Consider the following 7,097-nt stretch of genomic DNA (forward strand, 5'->3'; position numbering starts at 1 on the left):
GCACACACGCACGCATTGCACGCGACAAATCATGCCCCGCTTGACGGGCGCTGTCGAACGTTTCGGGAGAGGAAAATGGAGGGGTGGTGAGGGGTGGGGGGTTGGAACGGAAGCGCAAAACGCGGCTGAGGTTAACGGTTTTAAAAGCTTTTAATTCCGCCAAAACGAACAGTTTTCATGTTTCTTTTTTTTTGCAATATTAAAGAAGGAAAATGCATGCACAAAACATGGAGCAGCATTCGCGTGTGGAGTTGGTGGTGGTGGTGGTCGATGGACGCAACAAACTGGGTGACAAATGTGGCCAGGGTTGGAATTTATCTAGCGTGAAAAGCGATTGGCGAGAACGAACGAATCGTTAAAGCTCGGAAAACGCAACGGATAGTCCTACGGTTTGCGGGGCGCCCTGTGAGAGTTGTTCATAATTTTGCATACGTACGAGCGTCTGCTCGTGTGCTCGTGTACCGTGGCGCACGGTTTACATCCAGCGTTCGAGGTCAACGTCGTCCCGGCGGCGACTTTCCCTTCACGCTCGGTTGATCTTTGGCGTGGAAACATGTGGCTTCCATTTGCAATCTGCTTCGGAAAGCAAAACACTTGCTGCCTCGTCTCGGTTTGGCTGTATATAAACAACCTTGTTATCAGTCTAGTGACCAACAATTTGAAAAGCGCAGCTAAGAACAAAATAGCTTACCATTGAATTACTTAGCTTAACTCATTTTACGTATTAAGCAATGATAAAATTGTTATTTAATAAATTGCTGTGTGGTTCTCAACTGCAAAGAACAAAATTTGATTTTAATTACCGTATAACGACCCCCTTTAAGTTGAAAAATGACCAAAGTCAGATTATTCACGGGTAGTAACTTTTCAACTCTAGTTAAAAAATTACCGTTTAAATCGTTAATTTAAATTCACATGTTTCGAGACTTTTTTAATGACTAAATTTTTTTTTGACACCGGATTAATTTGTTGATAACTGATTGATTGGTTAGTGACTTTTGGTATTGGTCTTCCAAATCGTGCTACTTAAGCAACGGCATGTTTGAGGCATTCAAACAAAAATAATCATATCCGCCCAGTTTCAAGATGGAAGTGATTGAATACGCAAAAGCAAATGGAAATCATCCGGAAGTGAAACATTTTGGATCACCTCCAGGCAGAACTATAATTATGGAGTGGAGAAAACGAGAAGGAAGCTAACCGATTGGCCAAATCTGGAGAAAAGACTGCACAACTAGACAGAAAAACAGAGATAGTCCGGTACATGGGCCTCCATACAGATGATACTGGAAAATGGAAGGAGTGTTCCCAAAGAAAAGTTGACAGTTGCCAATCAACCACAACGGTCGTATCTGTTCTGTTCTCGAGTTGTCGGTCTTTTGTACTGCTTTTCTTGCGCGCTTCAGTTAACACTACTATCTATCATTTCACACGAGTTCCGTTTTCCTGAAGGGACCCAACGTTCATTTCTGGCTACTGCTTCGTTCCGTGCGTTTATCATTGTTCGATCATGTCTACAGCTGCCTGAACGAGCTGGAATTAGGCAGCGGCCTCCTATGGATGTGCAACGAGTGCATTGAAGTGCGGAATGGTGGGAATTGGAAGCACTGCTTCGGAAAGCGTTGAATGGCGTCGAGACCTCCTTAATGGCCGCCATCTCCTCCTTGAGAGTGGAAATTCTCTCCCAACTCACGCATAAACAGACACGGCCGGTACTCTGATGTCACCATGGCTCGCTTCGAGCCTGAGCCGTCTCTCACTCACCTGGTCTCGCACTCTTCTCAGCATCCACCTGAGCCTTCTCACTCACAGCACACCACGCACTCCGGCCGGGATACTACCACTACTACGGAATGGCGTAGAAAAGCACAGCACTGATAATGATCCAATGATCATTCCGACTAATACACCGCGCATTTGCCTGTTCTTATCCCGCTTTGTGTCCACCGTAACAAAAGACCACGTAATCACCATGGTCTCGACGCGTTTGTCGTTGAAAAGGGAAGAAATTACGGTACGAAGGCTCGTGTAACGGGACACTGACACTAACACGCTACACTTTACTTCTTTCAACGTCGCGGTGCCTGCCACGAAACGGGACGCGAATTTATCTTCCGGGAACGTCAACCCCCCGTGGCCACGGTCTCGCTCGAAGATACCGTAACGAGTCATTTACCTGCTGTACCGGGATCGGGCTCGCTGTCCGCGTGTTCTTCTACGCACCGCGACCCCGTTACTCCTTCCCCAATCGAGACCACTACGCTGCCCGCTGTCTCTTCTGCCAACTGAAAGCGAACCAAATGCGCACACCACCTGAAAGTCTAGCGGCTTCCAAGAAGAGAACTCGAGCGGATCACGCCTGGACTGAGACTGCCACACGTTCACCTGCTACCGATCCTGTTCCTGAATATCGATCAACTACACGCACTGATTGTCCCGCGTCTGTTTGTGTAATGCTCGCCTCTCCTACTATCCCGACCCCGCCCTGTCCCTAGCCGGATGATCGAGCTTCACTGAATGTATATTACCCGAACGTACGGGGTCTGCGCCCGAAGCTAACCGAGCGGACACTGGCTTTTTCGGAGGATGAGTTTGATATCATTGCTTTCACCGAGATATGGCTTGATAGCAGCATTCCTACGAGCCTATTCAGCGACGATAAGTACACGATCTATCAGCAGGATAGAAACATCGACAACAGCGCATACACTCGTGGTGGTGGTGGTGTTTTTATCGCCTGCCGGGCTACGCTGGGCCCCGTCGAAATCACGAGAACTTGCACTTGCACAAAACTTGCACAAGAAATCACCAGTGAGGACAAAATGGAAGTATACTAAGAATCGTGTAACGTTAATTATGAAATGTAACAATTAAACTGTTAACATTAGTTTAATAATAGAAAGAAATAAATTAGAAATTAAACTTTTTTTCATAAACATTGAATCCTTTTTCAGGAGGGTCGTTATACACGCTAAAATACGGTACTTTTAACGCAGGTTTATTTTATTACATTTGTTTTTGTATTCTTGACTTCATAATTTTTGTTTAAATAATGTTTAGTATGATTTTCAAATAACGTTTAGAATGTTTAAATATTGTTTAGAATGATTGAAATGAAAACAAATTTCAAATACCCTTCAAAACCCTTTTAAGTTCGTTTTGGTAGCTTTTTCCCTTTTTATTTTGGTCAGAATTTACCCTCCTATTTTTTGTCTTAAATTTGCTTTTTTGTTTTGATCACTTTTCCGCCTCAATTCAGATTCTTTTTTTTACTTACGTAGGTACATGTATGTTATTAAAGTAAGCCACAACAAGCAGGTATGACGTAAAAAAAACATTACTTTTATCTAAACTGATGGAAATCAATTCGTTTCCATAACAAAATCCAACACTTTTGACCATCTTTGTTTGCTTCTTTTTGCTGCATTGTTGAATTTACAAGTAACTTGTTACTGATGTGAGGAAACTTGGCAGATCGAGGCCGTGTGTGGCGGTTGTACGAGCGAGGAAAACTCTACGAGCTCTTTCCCGGCACAACTTTTCACATTAAATAAAAACCAAACTACCAGTAACAATGATGATTGTGAACAGTTCACAAAGCGTTTGCTCCGGTACGGTTTGCATCCCGATGTTGAAGTTCGGCGTGTGCGCTGGTGAAGTTTTTCGTGATGTGTGGTGGAGTTTTCCCCGCTGTTGGATGCAATAAACGAAGGAATTGCTTTACTGCCTTCGTTGCCTGCGATTGCAATTATAAACGGCAATGGCGTTTTCCGGAGTTGACTCATTCGACACATTGTCTTCCATTCGTTGCATCCTTAAATAGTTCCACGACATTCCAACCCGTTTGATGGACGCTTCGAGTGGGCGGGAAATTCGTACCCTTTCCCGATTGATAAAAGCAATGTAGCGTAGCGACGTGAAGTTGTAACGACAACGAACCATGATTCGAATTAACTGAAGCAATCGGACCGTCCCCGGAAGTGAAAACGGCGAGTGAACCCGGGCTTAGGCACCTGGGTTGAACCCCCAATCCCCGCGCCGGAAGGAGCGCCGTTCGGGCGCTAATCGTAAATTTGGGAAAGCCTTTTTTTTTTTCCCAGCATCTTCGCATTCGAATAGACCGTTGGCGAGCGGACGGCGCATAAAAAAGCAAATTCATGGTTTAATGTGGTACCAAGGGTGTAGGGAAAAAAACGAGGAGGTACCCCGGTGTGTGTGTATGTGCAAATGCAACGCTTTCTGGCACACTTCCTTGCCGTGGCCCGACTGACAGTTATTGGGTAATTTTGTTTGAAAAATAGCGCCATTCATTGGCGCCGCCATCTTCGCCACACGCCACTCTTAGGGAGGAGGAAGGGGAGGGGCATGGGGAGGGGGTCGAGCCACTCGAGCGTCCAGGTTCGCACGCACAAGCTGGCCGTGGAGCCGCCCCAGTGCCAGTGAAAAATGGGGAAAAACCTCCCCGGAAAAGCCCGGATCGGAAGAAGCACATTTTTTTAGTCCTCCCCCCTACCCCACCCCGATGGCCACTCGTGGCCGGATAATGCATGTATTGATACGTCTCGATGTGTGTTATTACTTTTTGTCTATCGCTTGTCTACCGCGTCTTCCTTTCGCCGTCTTTCCGATGATGAACACTCACCACTTTCCCATTTGCCAACGGTGGAGTCTCGCAGGCGCACGACATGGAATGTTTTTCCTTTATTTCCCCCCCCCCCCTCCCCCCCACCTCTCGCACTCCACTCGGAGACGCACTCCATTGTCGGAAAAATATCGACATTTATTGGCCTCCGGATCAATAAACCTTGCGCGCGGCGGAAAAGGCCAAACGAACGGGAAATGATATATGATGCCCATATCCCCCTCACCACCATGCCCCTTCTACCATCGTGTGCGGTGAAGCACACAGTCATTAACGACATCGACACAATCGAACGTTCGAAGCGAGCCAAATGGAGATGGATTGCTTTTGGGGGGCGGGGAAGGATGTGTGGATCCGTTACTACCATTACCAGTCACTTTCTATAACCCCAAACAGGTGGTCCCTTACCCTAATCCACACCCAACAACGATGAGAAGGGTTTATATTTCCGCTTGGGACGAGCAAGGACCTCGCTGCTATGGACTTTTCTTTCAAACTGGATTAACGGAACGTAAATTACTTTACAAAAAGAAAAAGACACACGCACAGAACATCAAAAGTCACGTAAGGGTGTTTCCGGTGTGTGTGTGCGAGTCTGTCTTTTGTTTGACATTTCCAGAACGAGATCAAACAACACCATTAACGCTTGACCGCTGCGCTGGAGTTTTCCGACGCCATGCCGGTTTTAAAAACGGTTCTTCGACCTTTTAAGCTCACGCTATCAGTTCACGAAGGCAAGTGGGAGAGGGAGAAGAGAGTCACCGGACCCTACCGGCGAACTCCCGAGGTGTACGGTTGTCCAGAAGTCCGAATTCTTCAGGATGTCATCGTAACGACGAATAAAGTTCAAGCCAACCGCGACTGTAGAAGAGGGGCAAAGGAGTGGGAGCAACAAGAGGAAAACCCCATGGAAACGAGGTGGTGTTCCGGTGAAACAATTGTGCGGATAATGATAATTGCCCCGCGTTCGCTCGCCTCGGTTTCCGGGGCGTAAGGGCCCTTCGTCTGCCGACGAAGGAACTGACCTTTAAAGAGGATAGAAGAGAAGGAGTGTTGAGGGGAAGAAGCGATGACGTGACCATCATTATCATTATTTGATCTCCGTAACTCTCTCCGTAGTTCTCCTGCAGTTCCACCCTACACGTCAGAAACTCCACCGTCCGCAAGGCTTTGTTCTTTGATCCTTTTGACGGGCGTAAGAAATGAGTGCCCCGAACTGGAGCTGAGTTGAGCGACGTGCACGCAAAAGGGGCACAAATTACACGGGCTAGATTTCAATGCACTTCCTTCCGGTCAGCCATCCACCGTACCACCCGGAAAAGAATGATCCGGTCCACGCCTGCACTCCCCCAATATGTCCTAAATTCAATTTAGCCTTTCATACTGGATTCTCCATGAATTCAGTCCCAATATCCTGCAGGAAAAGAATAGAACATGTACTGAAACTTACGGACTAGAGATGCACTGATTCACAACTCTTTCTCCGTATCCAAAACCTTACTCTAATTAGCGTATCTCCGTCCAGAAAACCAAAAAATAAACATACTCGAAGGAACTAATACTTAATCCAAGTCATGAGTTTCTCTAATCTGAAATTTGAGTCGTGAGATTCATCGAGTATGAAACTTATTCAAGAGATTAATCTGATCTTAAATATTTTAACAACTATAATCCCCTTGCTTTGCTATTCGAGTATACGAACGTCTGTACGCTTTGACATATTGACACGTGAGATCCATCAGGCTTGAAATACATCCAAGATACTCACTTGACCTATAAATATTTGAAGTGCTATAAATCTTTTGCTTTTACAATCTAATTCATGAGTTGTTGTTAAATTTGTTTTGATTGTACAAATATCAAAACGCGAATGTCTATACTCTAGAGACCGATCTAACCATAAAACCATATCTTGCTTTAATATTCCGTTTTAGTGGTCGGTATTATACGCACTAGAACTATACTCTAAGACTCTTTTTAGGTTAGTCAAATTAGGTTTGGCTTAGATTTGAAATTGGAGTCTTGGATATGAGGCTGACAAGACTTATTCTAAGTGAGTATAAGTATTCCACGCCTAGTTCATGCTTTTCTTTGCCGAACTAATTAGGTGCCATTTCTAATTCCTCTTATCCCATCGCTCCCTGGTTCTCTGCAGTTGCATATGTTTTTGATGTGATTCGTAGAATTTTAATTGATCCCCAACTGAATGTCATCACGGGCTTCGAGCAGATGCTGTGACTCAAAAGGACTGGAATATCTCCCGGGGTGACAGCAGATGCAGCAGAAGCCTTACCAAAACCTTGGTCAACGTTGAGTACAAACGTAAAGGCAACTCCGCCCGGGGCATAGTGCGGGGAAAGGTGGCAGACAGCAAGCCTATCGATGTCACACGCAACACTCGTCAGGTCCCTCGGGGGAGGGAAGGCCTCCAATACGCTGTTCGTGGCGTCCGTGG

This window comes from Anopheles coustani, chromosome X, assembly GCF_943734705.1.
Source record: "Anopheles coustani chromosome X, idAnoCousDA_361_x.2, whole genome shotgun sequence".
Classification (NCBI taxonomy): Eukaryota; Metazoa; Arthropoda; class Insecta; order Diptera; family Culicidae; genus Anopheles; species Anopheles coustani.